Source organism: Scyliorhinus torazame, chromosome 27 (assembly GCF_047496885.1).
Source record: "Scyliorhinus torazame isolate Kashiwa2021f chromosome 27, sScyTor2.1, whole genome shotgun sequence".
Classification (NCBI taxonomy): domain Eukaryota; kingdom Metazoa; phylum Chordata; class Chondrichthyes; order Carcharhiniformes; family Scyliorhinidae; genus Scyliorhinus; species Scyliorhinus torazame.
The window spans coordinates 13820696-13837912 of record NC_092733.1 but is presented as its reverse complement, the minus strand read 5'-3'; the positions used below and the strand labels follow the sequence as shown (position 1 = coordinate 13837912).

Sequence of the window (17217 nt, the reverse complement as noted above, 5' to 3'; positions counted from 1 at the left end):
GACCAACGGTCGGTAGCCTTCATGTTCGATAATGCACTGCGGGGCAAAATCAAAAACGACAAGATCTTAAGGTGGAGGATCGAGCTCTCCACCTTCAACTACGAGATTTTGTATCGTCCCGGAAAGCTGAATGAGCCGTCCGATGCCCTATCCCGCGGCACATGTGCCAACGCACAAATTAACCGCCTCCAAACCCTCCACGAGGACCTCTGCCACCCGGGGGTCACTCGGTTTTTCCACTTTATCAAGTCCCGCAATCTCCCATACTCTTTAGAGGAGGTCCGTACAGTCACAAGGGACTGCCACATCTGCGCGGAATGCAAACCGCATTTTTTCAGGCCGGATGGTGCGCACCTGATTAAGGCTTCCCGCCCCTTTGAACGCCTTAGTCTCGATTTCAAAGGGCCCCTCCCCTCCACCGACCGCAACACATACTTTCTTAATGTGGTGGACGAATACTCCCGCTTCCCATTCGCCATTCCCTGCTCTGACATGACCACGGCCACAGTCATTAAAGCCCTGAACACCATCTTCACACTGTTCGGTTGCCCCGCATACGTCCACAGCGACAGGGGGTCCTCTTTCATGAGTGACGAGCTGCGCCAGTTCCTGCTCAGCAAGGGCATAGCCTCATGCAGGACGACCAGCTACAACCCCCGGGGGAACGGGCAAGTAGAGAGGGAGAACGGCACGGTCTGGAAGACCGTCCTACTGGCCCTACGGTCCTGGGACCTCCCAGTTTCACGGTGGCAGGAGGTCCTCCCGGACGCTCTCCACTCCATCCGGTCGCTATTATGTACGAGCACTAATCAAACGCCTCATGAGCATCTCCTTGTCTTCCCTAGGAGGTCCTCCTCTGGAACGTCGCTGCCGACCTGGCTGGCGGCCCCAGGACCCACCTTGCTCCGAAAGCATGTGCGGGCACATAAGGCGGACCCGTTGGTCGAAAGGGTTCACCTCCTCCACGCGAACCCGCAGTACGCTTACGTGGAGTACCCCGACGGCCGACAGGACACGGTCTCCCTGCGGGATCTGGCGCCCGCCGGCAACACACACACCCCCCCCGACACCATTCACCCAACCCCCCCCTTCCTGCCACCGCTGCACCCCGCGACCACCCCCTTCCCAGAAGGATCGGTTCCCCTCCCCTCAGGCCCGACCAAGAATAAAGCCCAAGCTGAAACCGTAAGGCTCCCGGAGACGACAACACCGGTACAAGCACCACCACCGGGGCCGAGGCGATCGACACGGACGACCAGACCGCCCGACCGACTCGTGGCGTCGATCTAAATCAATATATGGACTTTTCACAAGAACATTTTGCTTTTCTCCCGATACCTTCTGTAAATAGTTGAAACAGGACAAAATTGTACAATACTGTATTGCCATGTGAATGTTTTCCTCCCAGGACCAGCCCTGTAAACCCTTACCACCATACGAAGCATCACCCCGCCGGGTTCATTTTTGACAAGGGGTGAATGTGGTAGTATGTATTAGGGGTCATGTGGGACTGGAAGCCCTAATGTCATTGGCTGACAGATCCCGGGTCCTGGTTGGCCGTTGACCTCTAGCTCCGCCCTGAAGGCGGAGTATAAGAAGCCGGAGTCCTCCCCCGCAGGCCATTCTACTAACGAGCTGCGGGGGAACAGACACGCTTAATAAAGCCTCATCGACTTCATTCTATTCGTCTCACGGAGGCTTTGATTCACCTTTTTCAATCTATTATTCCTTATTAACTCATTTAATTACCCACCTCCACTTAAAGGCACTTATCTGCCTCAACTCCTTGTGACCATTGTTTTGCATAAAGACATTTCTCCTGAATTCCCAACTGGATGTCTTGGTGAATTTCTATCTGTGAAATGGGCAGAAAGACTGCGGCTTAAATCTTCCGGTCCCACCGCCTTGGGAATCATTGCGGGTGGGATGGTAAAGATGGAGGACAAGCCAAAGGTCCATTGATCTGAGGCGGGAATTTCCAGTCATGGGGCAGGTAGGTCCAGAAAGCCTCGCCCCACATCCCTCAGAAACATGTCAGAGTATCACATATGCAATTAATTTTGGTGCGGCTGAAAGCTGTCCACCTCTTCCAAACACAAAAATATAACCTGGACCTCATTTGGAAAAATGATCAGAGTAACCTGCCTCGTATTTGTCTTTTTTTAAAAAAAATATTTAAAATTTTATTCCTTTCTCAGAGTTACAAAGCAAATGTGCAGAGTGGGCAGGGCAAGCCCTTAATCCAACCCCTTGCTTGGTCCAAAAACAATTCAAATTGAATCCAATTCATGGTCCTCACAAGAGACAAGAAAATTTCATTAATAATAACAATCTTTATTAGTGTCACAAGTAGGCTTACATTAACATTGCAATGAAGTTATTGTGGAAATCCCCTAGTCACCACATTCTGGCGCCTGTTCGGGTACACAGAGGGAGAATTCAGAATGTCCAATTCACCTAACAGCACGTCTTTCGGGACTTGTGGGACGAAACCGGAGCACCCGGAGGAAACCCACGCAGACAAGGGGAGAATGTGCAGACCCATGCCGGGAATCGAACCTGGCACCCTGGCGCTGTGAAGCAACAGTGATAACCTAAATCCTAACATTACCCTAAATTTTAAAACTAAAACTGTCAGTGTAAGTACTTGATATTTTTAGCGCTGTCACATGTCATTAAGTGGTAGAGCTCAGAAACATTTTCGGGGAGAGGAAAGATTCTCATGGTGTCTTGCAGTTTTAGGTTACTGTTCTTTAGCTATATTTTGAAAAGCTGCCTACGTTCTGACAACACCATAGCTGGAATCACATAAAAATCATCCAACATCTGGAAAATGGCAAATTTCCTTCAAACGTCAAGAACAAAAGGTAAGAATGGAGACAATAGGGGAATAAAACAAAAAAAGAAACATAAGATATTGGGGGAAGAGGAGTCATACATGGTATTGTCACTGAACTCGTAATCCAGAGACCCGGAGTAATGCCAAGGGGACCTGGGTTCGAATCCCACCGAGGCAGATGGTGAAATTTGAATTGAATAAAATTCTGGCATTAAAAGTCTAATGATGACCATGAGACCGTTGTCGATTGTCGTAAAAACTCATCTGGTTCACTAATGCCCTTTAGAGAAGGAAAACTGCTGTCCTTACCCGGCCTGGCCTACATGTGACTCCAGTCCCACAACAACGTGGTTGACTCTTAAATCCCCCCTCAAGGGAAATTAGGGATGGGCAATAAATGCTGGCCCAGCCAGCGACCTCCGCATCCCATGAAAGAATTCTAAAAAGTAGTTGGTCTGTGAAGTCTCCTGAACTCATCGGTAGCATCAGACAAAATTGCAGCCTCATGCCATATTGCCTGAGGGTGTCAGTCTCATGTCTATCCCGAGTTTTTATATTCCCACAGCACAGGGAAAAAAAGACCCTTGTTTCATGCTCAGAAAGCTTTGTTCTGAGTATGGAGACCAGATCCTTCCAGCAGAGGGTGCAAATGACCAAAAGAACCTTCCCAAAGCTGCAGCTCAGCAGTTGCTCGGTGCACTGCCCCTTCTGCATGAGAGCAGAGGACCCCCGGGGAGGAAGCAAATGCATTTGAATGTTTCAGTTGGCATAGCAACAATCGCATTATCTTATTTATCCTACCTGGAAAGCGGGTGCAGATCTCTGTGATATATTACTTGTGACCAAGCACCAGTCGTGCACTTAAAACCCTTGGGATTCATGAATCACAGAATGATACAACACAGAAGGAGGCCATTTGGCCTATTGCTTCTGTGCCGGCTCTTTGATAGACCGATGGACAACATGATGGAAACATGGCATCGGCACCCTGATTAACACGGTTCTGAATTGTAGCCTGACTGATGATTCCCTGTTCCTTGCAGCCTGGAATTTTCCAGAGGCAAAAAAGTTCAATTAGGCCTACTGACTACTTGAAGGAGAATAAATTGTGGGGTTACGAGGAAAGGGTAGTAGAATGGTACTAATTCAATAGCTTTTCAAAGAGGCAGAACTGGCACAATGGGCCCAACTTTCTCCTTCATATAATCCCTACAGGGCAGAAGGAGGCTATTTGGCCCATTGAATCTGCATCAACCCTCTGAAGGAGCACCCTACCACCACTCCCCCACCCTATCCCTGTAACCCCACCTAACCTACACATCCTTGGACACTAAGGGGAAATTTAGCATGGCCAGCCCACCTAACCTGCACATCTTTGGACTTCTGAGCTATATTTTTCTCTGATTCACTACAAACATTTTGGAATCAATTAATTTGCTAAAACAAACTACCAGCAAAATGTCTCCCAAATTATTGCAGCATTTTAAATGAGATTAGGTGAGAGTCCCTTTAAGTAGCACTGGAGATGACCTGCACCACCCATTTTATGTCAGCAAGTTGAGGAAGTAGCTTATTGACGTGACAATCACGTTGGGGACATAACTGCATCATCTGACTCTTATTTTGGTTTTAATGAGGCCCCTGCCTGTTCCTAGCAGGAAAGCTGGTTGTTTAAATTGCTTGAAAAACTGCAAATGTTTGGTCTATCCAATGGGTGATACTTCTACAAAGGGTTCGTACAGTAAGGAGAGTAACACAGAAGAACAGTACTGAACATAATTTCCTGCGTTTGACTTCAGATCGATGAAGGTCTCCCCAGACAGGATGAGGAGGCAAATTATTTGTTTGTGAAGAGCGAAGGCAAGTAAAATCTAACATATATTTAATGGGAAGAGAAAAAGCAAGAACTACAATCAAAACAGTTAGTGAGTGTGTACCACTCCCGATGGAGTTCAAATAGCTGACACGGGAATGTCAAACATTCTCAAGCATTACCAACAGTTATTTTAAGGCTTTAGGGTGCGAGGTTAAATATTTTGAAGTAATAGGACATAAGGTCAGATTAATCCAGTTCCCTAGATTGGCCACTCAGATTCCACTTTACACTTTGAACCTTCAACTTTCAGACTATAGTGCCGCTTACTGAGCCCAAGCGATTTATTAGAATGGAAGGCATGTGTCACATTAATATTAACCTTTCCACTGATGATCCTGTTGTTGGTTCTATAATAAGTACACGGGGAATTGTAGTTTACTTTGCATCAGTAAACAATGGATTTGTGTTTCATTCTTGGCAAATTAAGCTAATTACAATACTTGAATGCGAATCAGCCTTGCAGAACTAATTTAATTGAAGACATTTTCTTACTCATCGCCCCCTTCCCTCAACTACAGACACCTCATTCCAATAGGAGATACCAGATAGATACAAGGGCTCAGTTTAACTTCTGATTCAGGAGGTTGTGGTTCAAGCCCCACTCCAGGGACTCTGAAACATAATGCAGGAATGCTCTTTCAGGCACCACAACTGAGGTTTAGGGCTCCCCCTGTTGCGGACACACCCTACCTTCCCGATCCTGTTCGAAATGCCCCATCCAATGTCCTTGCCCCCATCACAGCCATCACAGGACAGGAGGACCCGGCAACTTGATGGGCAGCCTCTGGCCCATGCAATTTACCCCATTTCTTGTCAACCTCGTGACCAGAATGGGTGCGTGGAAAATCGACCAAAATGATGGAGAGGCACTGGAAGAGGTGCAAAATTTATTTACTGTAGCAGGATAACCATATATTCAAAATGAAATCTGGGGATGCACAGTGAAGTAGCCAAGAATAAGTGGTGTTGCGTAGCGAGGCAAACCTTTTTAACATCCTATATATATTTTAACAGTTGCACATATAAAAGTACAAATGCAAAACAGACGTGCACATAATTGCCACAGATGTGATATTACACTACTGAACCATTTATAGAATCCATTTATAAATAATAGAATAACATTGTTCAGGAATTCAGTTTCTCAGTTTGGTTGTTGAGTACTCAATATAGCACAGTCTGCATTGGTTCAATTTTTCCAAAACCAAATAACAGAATTTGAACCAGTACATGTTATCAGAATAGTTCTATGTTTAGGAGTACCTGCATGCTCTTTTATGGTTGGCTGTTAAAGTAGTATTTACCAGTTTTTGACAATGTAAAATCACTTTACACCAAACCTCGAATCTAGGTCATACATGTACTGTTTCCAGGGGTGGCACGGTAGCACAGTGGTTAGCACTACTGCCTCACGGTGCTGAGGACCGGGTTTGATCCCGACCCCGGGTCACTGTCCATGTGGAGTTTGCACGTTCTCCCCGTGTCTGCGTGGGTCTCACCCCCACAACTCAAAGATATGCAGGGTAGGTGGATTGGCCACACAAAATTGCCACTTAATTGGAAAGAAAAATTGGGTACTCTAAATTCATTAAAAAAAATACTTGTACTGTTTCCAGCCAATGCAGTAGCTATGGCAACTGCAATACTGCTCTGCCATTTGTGTTATAGTTAATGGTAATAAAGATATTGGGCACGATTTAACAAAAATTAACACAAGTCCCGTGTCGTGCGTGATTAGCCAGGAATTTCCCAGCACCGCAACGGCAAGAGCGATCCCGCTATCGAACGGGACTCTGCCTCATTTTGTGGTTCAGCAAGGAATGCCCTGCCAAGGCCAGACTCCGTACTATTTTCTGCACTAACAAACTCCGTTCGCCAGGGCAGGGGAAGAGAAAATGGCACCTCGATCTTGAGATCCCCCCACCACAGCCTCCAGACCCTCCCACAACTCACCTATCAGGGGTTCATTGTGGTCCCCTGCACTCCATCTCATAAGGACAGGGCATCACTGGGCCCAATCCCCAGCCATTCTGGCAGGCTGGCAGTGCCAGATTGGCACCCAGGTGGCACTACCATGCTGCTCAAGTGGAATAAGGGTTGCAGGGTACCACCATGCCCAGAGCCCGCTCACCCAGGGGCCCTCAATCACTTGGGAGATCCCACCCCCAAATTGCCGGTGTGCCAAGTCCACATTTGTGGAGACCAGTGCTAACCAGCACTCGCTCAGGGGCTCCGAGGCGTGGGGATGGATCTTGCGATTTGGGTGTACCTCTGGCTACTGCATATTCAAGTGTGCCTTACTGGACACGTGAATATGCAGATTTGGGTCCTGCCCATTGCGGGCGGGATCCAGATTGGGACATTCCGCAAGATCCCATTAAATCTTCCGAGGCGTAGCGAACTGGGTAAATCTCACAAGAGGCCTCTCGCAAGATTTACCGGACACGTCGATAATGCAGCCATTAGATCGTGCCCATTGTTGCAATGTGCTGGGGATTTCTCTCCAAATAGACATTTACTATTATTCAGCCATTTCGCAGACATCTTTATCTGTATCTCACACATGCATAAGGTATGTTTCAACACAAGATATTAAAACTTTGAGCATTTGGGGATGGGTTTCATGAACTGGAAACTCTTTCATGGACTGCTTCACCTGGGACACACTACCATATCCAGGGACTGTATCTGGACATCGGGACAGAGTTCCCTATACCAGATAATACCATTCATGTATGCGGCGCCGCCTTTACGCGGCGCCAAGGCCTGGCGCTCGTAAATGACGCGGCGCCGCTCCTAGCCCATTTTCGGGCCCTGAATCGGTCGGGATAGGAGCCGTTTCGCGCCGTCGTGAACCTCGACGGCGTTCATGACGGCGCGAACACTCTGTCTCCATTTCAGAGAATTGCGCCCATTGTCTCTAAAAAAAAGAGAACACCGGGTTCGCGATGACAGGTATTTAAAATTATGAAAGACTTCTTTTAAGAAGACATGAGGAGGTGCAGCACGGTAGCACAGTGGTTAGCACTGCTGCCTCATGGCGCAGAGGACCCGGGTTCAATCCTGGCCCCGGGTCACTGTCTGTCTGGAGTTTGCACATTCTCCCTGTTTCTGCGTGGGTTTCCTCCAAGTGCTTTGGTTTGCTCCCACAGTCCAAAGATGTGCAGGTTAGGTGAATTGGCCATGCTAAAGTTGCCCCTTAGTGTACAGGTTAGGTGGGGTTGCGGGGACAGGGCAGAGGGGGCCGGGGTAGGGTGGTCTTTCAGAGGGTCGGTGCTGACTCGATGGGCTGAATGGTCTCATTCTCCATCGTAGAGACTGTATGATTCGACACTGCTCCCAGTGTTGCCCAACCAGCTCTGGGGCAGCCGGTCCCGAATTGGCCGACATTATATACAATGGCAATTAAGCTTCCATTGCCCTCTTAGTGGAGAAGCTCATATTCCGTAAAGGACATGGACACGGGGAACACATCGTCCCCACCCCGTAAGTCCCGTGCGGATACAGGTTATGACATTTCCCCCCCCCCCCACCCCAAAGTCCACAGGACCCACTGAAAGCTGTAGACAGGGCGAGGGAGGATTAGAAGAAGCGGAAGAAGAACACGGACTCTATTCGGCTCAGGCGGAACATCATACACTAGGCGCTGGATCCGACGCCGTGTATCGTGCCAGGCAACGCCGTTTCCTACAGGAACACCATGGCAGGAGATTGGCAGGAGGTAGCTGCACGGCAGAGTCCACATTAAAGGCCCTAGAAGGCTGCGTTTCCATTTCAGAATCCGAAGAGGCGACAGCCCTGTGTCCATATCAAGACTTTGACGGGGTGTCAGTCGAAAAGCTGGACCGGACAATCCGGAACAGGGTGCACATCAGGAACCTGATGGAGGTCTCCAGGAACAAACGTGATCCAGGGATAGCGCTATAGCAGCAGGCTGCCGACCTAAACCTGGTCGGGAACCGGCCCAGTCTGGTAGAAAACAGTCCCCAAGAGCCAGGGAGCGCTGACTGCAAAATTGTGGACAAACACAACATCCGCTGGAGTGAAGTGCAGTGGTGGTCGATGCCGAACAGGGCAGCATCCCGGTAGCTCATGGTTATGACGCACCTTCACCCTGATATCGGGAATAGCAAGCTAAGGCGGGTATGGAGTCGTCGGCCCATGAGCGTCTCAGCCGGGGCCACTCCAGTCACTGCGTGCGGCATGCTCCGATAAGTGAAGAAGAACCGAACCAGCTACTTATCCATGGAACTGCAGCCTGTTTATGAAGCCCCCGTTTGAATGAGGGTGCGGCCTGCTCAACTAACCCGTTAGACGCCGGGTCGTATTAGAGCCGTTCGCACATGCAGAATCCCATCCTTGTCGCCAGTTTTAAGAAGTCACGGGGCGTCCACACCGAGTTGAACAAAAGTAACAACGGTTTATTTGCAGGTCCACTGCTCCCCGTGGTGCTCAACCGGGTCTTGAGGTGGCTGGACCCGAACTGGCCGACATTATATACAATGACAATTCAGCTTCCCCCACCCCCTTAGCTGGGAAGCTCGCATTCCACAAAGGACATGGGGAATACAATCGTCCCCACCCGTGCAGATGCAGGTTATGACAAGTTCTATAAGGTAGATGATGAAATTTTTCAACTAGCGAGAAGGGGAGACCAGAACTAGGGGCCAGAAGTAAAAGATAATTACTAAAATCCCAATAGTGAATTCAAGAGAAACTTCTTCCCCCATAAAGTGGGGACAATGTGCAACTCACTACCACAGGGAGTGGTTGAGGTGAATAGTATAGATGTACTTAAGGGAAAGTTTGATAAACAAGAGGAGGAAAGGAATAAAATAATGTATTTTTAAAATAAATTTAAAGTACCCAATTCTTTTTTTCCAATTAAGGGGTAATTTAGCGTGATCAATCCACCTACCCTGCACATCTTTGGGTTAGATCATAGATCATAGATCATAGAATTTACAGTGCAGAAGGAGGCCATTCGGCCCGTCGAGTCTGCACCGGCTCCTAGAAAGAGCGCCCTACCCAAGGTAAACCCTATCCCCATAACCCAGTAACCCCACCCAACACTAAGGGCAATTTTGGACACTAAGAGCAATTTATCATGGCCAATCCACCTAACCCGCACATCTTTGGACTGTGGGAGGAAACCGGAGCACCCGGAGGAAACCCACGCACACACGGGGAGGATGTGCAGACTCCGCACAGACAGTGACCCAAGCCGGAATCGAACCTGGGACCCTGGAGCTGTGAAGCAATTGTGCTATCCACAAGGCTACCGTGCTGTGGGGTGAGACCCACACACACACGGGGGGAATGTGCAAACTCCACCTGGACAGTGACCTGGGGCCAGGACCGAACCTGGGTCCTTGGCACCGTGAAGTGCTCACCACTTCACCACCGTGCTGCCCAGAACAGAAGGATATGTTGATGTGCATGAGATGCAAAGAGGGATGGAAGGAGGAACATAACAACATGGCTCTCCTGGCTAAATGGCTTATTTTTGTGCTGTAAATACTTTGTAATGCTTTATAATTTAGATCTGACACCTGGGGAATTGACATGGTTTCCATTCTTCAACTCAGGAAGTGCTGCTACCAATTGTACCGCCCCCTACTGCTGCTCTAGCTTAAATCAACTCAAGGGTTGAACCTGGCAATTTCCTGTTTATATGTTATAGTTTTAAACTGTCTTTTATTTCCTGCAACCATCTAATGGAGCAACAAGATTTGAAAGGCTTTACATTTACATATTCCTTCTTTACATATGGGCTTTTAAACATTAAAAAAAAGAAAATCAAAGATAATTGAGGTAATGTGCTTGTTGCTATGCCAACTGAAACAATCAAATCATGTCGTCTCCTATCCTGTGATTCTCTACCCCTCCGATAATGCAGTGCTTCAGGGTGAAGAAATACCTTGGATAACATTTACTGTGTTTTCCTTATTTTGTACTCACATTTATACTGGCTTGTGGCTCCCAATTCCGTTCAAATAGCTTTCCACAATCCATGCTGGTACCTTTCCCCCAGTAACTGGTGAACAATTGAAACAGTAAGAGGTGCCTAATCAGTCCTAAATCCAGAATATGTCCATAAGGTTCTGCCAGCTACAATCAAAGTCCCTTAACTAAGGCCAGGTGTCTTTTAACCAAGGCTAGCTCATTCTTGCCTCGTTTAGACTTGCAGATAGATCAGCTTTGATCAGTTGGTTGTTTTTGCAAAATTGTTCTGAGTCAACTATGAATGGTATGTGGGGCAATGTATTAACACGTTGCCACCAAATTGCTGTTCCAAATTAACTCGGTTTTGTTTCTGGATACCAAGGTAACTGTTTCCATCATTAGACTATCATTACCGCATTTCACAAATAAATATATATTTACTATAGCAAGATGCAATCTTATCAAAATTGCTACACCTGCATAAAACAAAATAAAAATGACACGTGACTTGACTCCCAAAGTGGGAAAGGTGCCTGCAAACACTCATCTGTGTACCTGGAGACTTCTAGAAAAAACTCAGTAAATGCTAGAACTGCTTTACTATGTCCTATGAATTTTCCAAAATAAAGTTTTATTTGCTAAGTTCTTTTTTGTCCGAGGGGATTTTCTGTGACGTAGAAGCCCTGTAAAATTGTACAGTGATTTTTCAGAACATTATTATTATTGTTGTAACGGTTGTGCTTCCAAAGCCAAAATATCATTGCTCAGGTATTATGATGAGCAATAATGTTGCAACCAGCATGGGGAAGGATGGTAGGTGGGGTACCCTGGCACACTCTACAGAGATTTGGTGTAGACTTTCCCACACTCCTAACTAGTTGGGATGTGTGTGCTTGCCTTTCATCCAAAATCAACAAAAACAAAAAAAGGATAATGAAAAATAACAAACCATCGTGTTCTCCCACTCCACTCTAGCCAAATCGCATCTGATCTTATTGAAATCAGCCTTCCCCCAGTTTAGAACTTTGATTTCAGACACATCCTTGTCCTTTTCCATAACGATCCTGAATCTAACGGAGTTATGATCGCTGTCTGCAAAACGATCCCCCAATGATACTTCAACCACTTGCCTGGCTTTGTAACCTAAAATCAAGTCCAGTACCGCGCCCTCTCTTGTAGGACTCTCTAAGTACAGGCTTAAAAGGCTTTCCTGAATGCATTTTAAGAATTCTGCTCCCTCTAAACCTTTTACACTATGACTACCCCAGTTAATGTTGGGGAAGTTGAAATCCCCCACTATCACTACCCAATTATTTTTGCACGTCTCTGAAATTTGCCCACATACCTGCTCTCCTATTTCTCTCAGACTGTTAGGGGGCCTAGAGGGCACTCCCAGCAATGTGATTGCTCCTTTTTTGGTTTTTAAGTTCTACCCATGTGAAATCTATTAAAATTAACATCTTGCTGAGATTTTTATTCTTATTCCACTGGGGGTGAGGGTGGTATGGGGGTGAGGGTGGTATGGGGGTGAGGGTGGTGTGGGGGTGAGGGTGGTGTAGGAGTGAGGATGAAGGTGGTGTTGGGAGGGGTTGACACACGTGGTATGGGGAACCACAACTAAGCGGGGTCTCACTTCCTTGCCCGCGGCTGATCTCCACCCGGGTGACTTCCCTTTCCTCTGAGCCGCCGACCACATCCACTGCCCTCTATTCAGCCACGGTGAAGGGCCGCAGGTCCGACAGTCCCCCTCCAGTTTTCTCCTGCTCCCAGCGGTAAAGAGCATCCTTCTCCTGGGGGAGGGGAGCGGATCACCAGCCCTCAGGGTTGGGGAGGTGGGTTCGGGCTATGGGTGTGTGTGTGGGGGGGAGGGAGGGGTTAGTGCTAGGGGCATGGTGCTGCCTACTCACCCTGGTCGGCCAGAGGAGGCCGTGCGGTTTCTTCCAGCACTGCAGGTCGGTCCGGACAGTGTTGGTGTGGTGCTGATCGCCTCTGCCAGCTGCGCATCGGCACAGCGAAAGGTGGTGGTTGGCAGCCTTCTTCTGGGGACGTGGTACAGGGTGGCTTGCCTCTCCTTCACCGCGTCCAGGAGGGTCTCCAGCTCGGCGTCCATGAAACGGGATGCTGCTCTCCTTGCTGCCATATTGTTGACTGGGATGGTGTGTGTGGGGAGTTGAGTGTGTATATGTGGCTGAAGCTTGTCAGCCTCCTGAGTGTCAACCGCAAATTCAGTGAATTCCACACCTTTTCTCATTGGAATTGATTGAGTTCCATGTGGCGCTGGTGCTAGCCCCTCAACAATCACTGAATCGGTCCAGGTGTGGCGCTTGTTTTGCTGTTGTGGAAGTCCACGTATCCTGCCCCAGCATCAACATTTAACCTCAGGAATGGGGAATCCCGCAGCCCATATCCTGGAATATTGAGCTGCCAATCCTGCCCCTCTCTCAACCATGTCTCAGTGACAGCAATAACATCATAACCCCCATGTCATTTACAGCCTCAACTCATCTGCCTTCTTCGTCGGACTCCTGCCATCCCATCTTGCCAAACGCCCCTGTGACTTAAGTGGTCGAGAAACTCTACGCCTTCCTGACTCACTTGATGTCTCTTCTAATTTTATCTGTGCATCACGACAGGACGGTAGCATTGTGGATAGCACATTTGCTTCACAGCTCCAGGGTCCCAGGTTCAATTCCGGCTTGGGTCACTGGCTGTGCGGAGTCTGCACATCCTCCCCGTGTGTGCGTGGGTTTCCTCCGGGTGCTCCGGTTTCCTCCCACAGTCCAATGATGGGCAGGTTAGGTGGATTGGCCATGCTAAATTGCCCTTAGTGTCCAAAATTGCCCTTAGTGTTGGGTGGGGTTGCTGGGTTATGGGGAGGTTACGGGGATAGGTTGGGGTGTGGACCTTGGGTAGGGTGCTCTTTCCAGGAGCCGGTGCAGACCCGATGGGCCAAATGGCCTCCTTCTGCACTGTAATTCTATGAAATCTATCCCTTCTGAACCATCTCTCAGGATGCTAACCCCCTGCCAAGCTAGTTTAAACCCTTTCCAACAGTACTAGCAAACCCTCCTGCAAGGACCCTGGTCCCATTTTGATTCAGGTGCAAACCGTCTGCCTTGTACAGGTCCCACTGTCCCCAAAAATGATCCCAATGTCCCAAAATCGAAAGCCACTCCCTTCTGCACCATCTCTCCAGCCACACAGTCATCTGGAGTCACCTCCTATTTCTATACTCACCAGCACGTGGCACCGGGAGTAATCCAATGATTACTACCTTCTGAGTGCTGTTTTTTTAATGTACTTTCCCCTCCCTTTTTCTGCCCATGTCATTGGTAACAATGCGTACCATGATATCCATCTGTTTGCCCTCCCTCTTCAGTATGCCCTGCAGCCGTTCAGTAGTTACCTTCTCAGCTTTAATGGTATCAGTCACTTCCATAAGCAGTCTGAGTCATTCACAACCTTATTGGTTCCACAATCATGTGCACAAATTGTTAAAATTAAACTTTAACTTCACAGGGCCAGGATATAAAAGGGAAGAGGTTTTCCTCCAGCTACATAAAGCCTTGATTATATCACATCTGGGGTAACTATGTACAGTTCTCAGTACCACACCTTAGAAGGGATATATTGGCCTTGGAAAGAATGCATTCTCCAGAATGTTAGCAGGGTTCAAAAGGTTAGATTGAGAGGAGAGCTTATGTAAACTAGGCTTGAATTCCCTTGTCAGTTAAAGAATTAATTTTCCTGCTCTCATCTAAACTCCGCTGAAGCTGCCACCAGTAATGGCTGCCACCACCATGAGACATCTGCTAGATGTTAATATGAGGGGAGTGTTGAAAGGTGAGGCACAGCAAATCATTATCAAATGCATCAACATTGTTAGCCAACATACTCTGTCATATCCTGATGCATTTCCAGAGCTGTTAGAGAAGGGTGGACCCACTCATTTGTCATGGAATCACCACATTCTTCCCTTGCCTCTGCATGACACAGTCCTGAATGTGCTGTGGCGTAAAGGACTGTATTTATTTATTTATTTTTTAAATTTAAAGTGCCCAATTCTTTTTTTAAAATCAATTAAGGGGCAACTTTGCATGGCCAATCCACCTGCCTGCACATCTTTGGGTTGTGGGGCAGAGACCCACGCAGACACGGGGAGAATGTGCAAACTCCACCCAGACAGTAACCCGGGGCCGGGATTGAACCTGGGTCCTCGTGCTAACCACTGCGCCACCGTGCCATCAGCCGCAAAGGACTTCAAAAGCTTGCTCCTAGAACATAATTTGTTTTGAGTAGCCCAGCAGCCAACCAACTCCCTGGTACTGACTTCTGCTGTTTGTTTTCCTGTTAGATGCCGTTTGGGAATATGGAAATGTATTTTCTGACTATTTTCAATGCGTTAATGACGTTTCAGGTCTCTGTTTTATTGCGCAGTCACACTGCCAGTTCAGTGCATCAGGGAGTGGAACTAGTGGACCTGCTGGCAGCTCTTCAAACCATCAAAAACATATCTGCATTGCCAACCGGACAACAAAGGTTGGGATTTTTATATTTCCAAGTGTAGTTATTGGCAAGAACAAAGAACAAAGAAAATTACAGCACAGGAACAGGCCCTTCGGCCCTCCCAGCCTGCGCCGATCCACATCCTTTATCTAAACCTGTCGCCTATTTTCCAAGGATCTACTTCCCTCTGTTCCCCGCCCATTCATATATCTGTCTAGGTGCATCTTAAATGATGCTATCGTGCCCGCCTCTACCACCACCGCTGGCAAAGCGTTCCAGGCACCCACCACCCTCTGCGTAAAAAACTTTCCACGCACATCTCCCTTAAACTTTCCCCCTCTCACCTTGAAATCGTGACCCCCTTGTAATTGACACCCCCACTCTTGGAAAAAGCTTGTTGCTATCCACCCTGTCCATACCTCTCATAATTTTGTAGACCTCAATGAGGTCCCCCCTCAACCTCCGTCTTTCCAATGAAAACAATCCTAATCTACTCAACCTTTCTTCATAGCTAGCGCCCTCCATACCAGGCAACATCCTGGTGAACCTCCTCTGCACCCTCTCTAAAGCATCCACATCCTTCTGGTAATGTGGCGACCAGAACTGCACGCAATATTCCAAATGTGGCCTAACCAAAGTCCTATACAACTGTAACATGACCTGCTGACACTTGTACTCAATACCCGTCCAATGAAGGCAAGCACGCTGTATGCCTTCTTGACCACTCTATCGACCTGTGTTGCCACCTTCAGGGTACAATGGACCTGAACTCCCAGACCTCTCTACATCAATTTTCCCCAGGACTCTTCCATTGACCGTATAGTCCGCTCTTGATTTAGATCTTCCAAAATACATCACCTCCCATTTGCCTGGATTGAACTCCATCTGCCATTTCTCTGCCCAACTCTCCAATCTATCTATATTTTGCTGTATTCTCTGACAGTCCTCCTCGCTATCTGCAACTCCACCAATCTTAGTATCCATGATGTGGAGATGCCGGCGTTGGACTGGGGTGAGCACAGCAAGAAGTCTTACAACACCAGGTTAAAGTCCAAAAGGTTTGTTTCAATGTCACTAGCTTTCGGAGCGCTGCTCCTTCCTCAGGTGAATGAAGAGGTCTGTTCCAGAAACATATATATAGACAGATTTAAAGATGCCAGACAATGCTTGGAATGCGAGCATTAGCAGGTGATTAAATCTTTACAGATCCAGAGATGGGGTAACCCCAGGTTAAAGAGGTGTGAATTGTGTCAAGCCAGGACAGTTGGTAGGATTTCGCAGGCCAGATGGTAGGGGACGAATGTAATGCGACATGAATCCCAGGTCGCGGTTGAGGCCGCACTCATGTGTGCAGAACTTGGCTATAAGCTTCTGCTCGGCGATTCTGCGTTGTCGCGCGTCCTGTAGGCCGCCTTGGAGAACGCTTACCCGGAGATCAGAGACTGAATGCCCTTGACTGCTGAAGTGTTCCCCGACTGGAAGGGAACATTCCTGCCTGGTGATTGTCGCGCGATGTCCGTCCATTCGTTGTCGCAGCGTCTGCATGGTCTCGCCAATGTACCACGTTTCGGGACATCCTTTCCTGCAGCGTATGAGGTAGACAACGTTGGCCGAGTCGCACGAGTATGTACCGCGTACCTGGTGGGTGGTGTCCTCACGTGTAATGGTGGTATCCATGTCGATGATCTGGCACGTCTTGCAGAGATTGCCATGGCAGAGTTGTGTGGTGTCGTGGTCACTGTTCTGAAGGCTGGGTAGTTTGCTGCAAACAATGGTTTATTTGAGGTTGCGTGGTTGTTTGAAGGCAAGTAGTGGGGGTATGGGGATGACCTTGGCAAGATGTTCATCTTCATCGATGACGTGTTGAAGGCTGTGAAGAAGATGTTGTAGTTTCTCCGCTCCGGGAAAGTACTGGACGACGAAGGGTATTCTGTCGGTTGTGTCCCATGTTTGTCTTCTGAGGAGGTCGGTGCGGTTTTTTGCTGTGGCGCGTTGGAACTGTCGATCGATGAGTCGAGCGCAATATCCCTCGTACGAGGGCATCTTTCAA

The 17217-nt window shown here is 48.1% G+C and overlaps 1 protein-coding gene across 1 annotated transcript in view; it reads left to right on the top strand.

The window, feature by feature from the left end:
• Positions 1-4521: 4521 nt before the first annotated feature.
• The window catches only part of LOC140403215 (breast cancer anti-estrogen resistance protein 3 homolog), a 36882-nt gene continuing 24186 nt past the window's right edge, over positions 4522-17217 (top strand). Inside the window, exon 1 of the mRNA XM_072490971.1 lies at positions 4522-4699. The gene's annotated coding sequence lies outside the window, so the exon portion shown is untranslated. The remainder of the gene's footprint in view (positions 4700-17217) is intronic.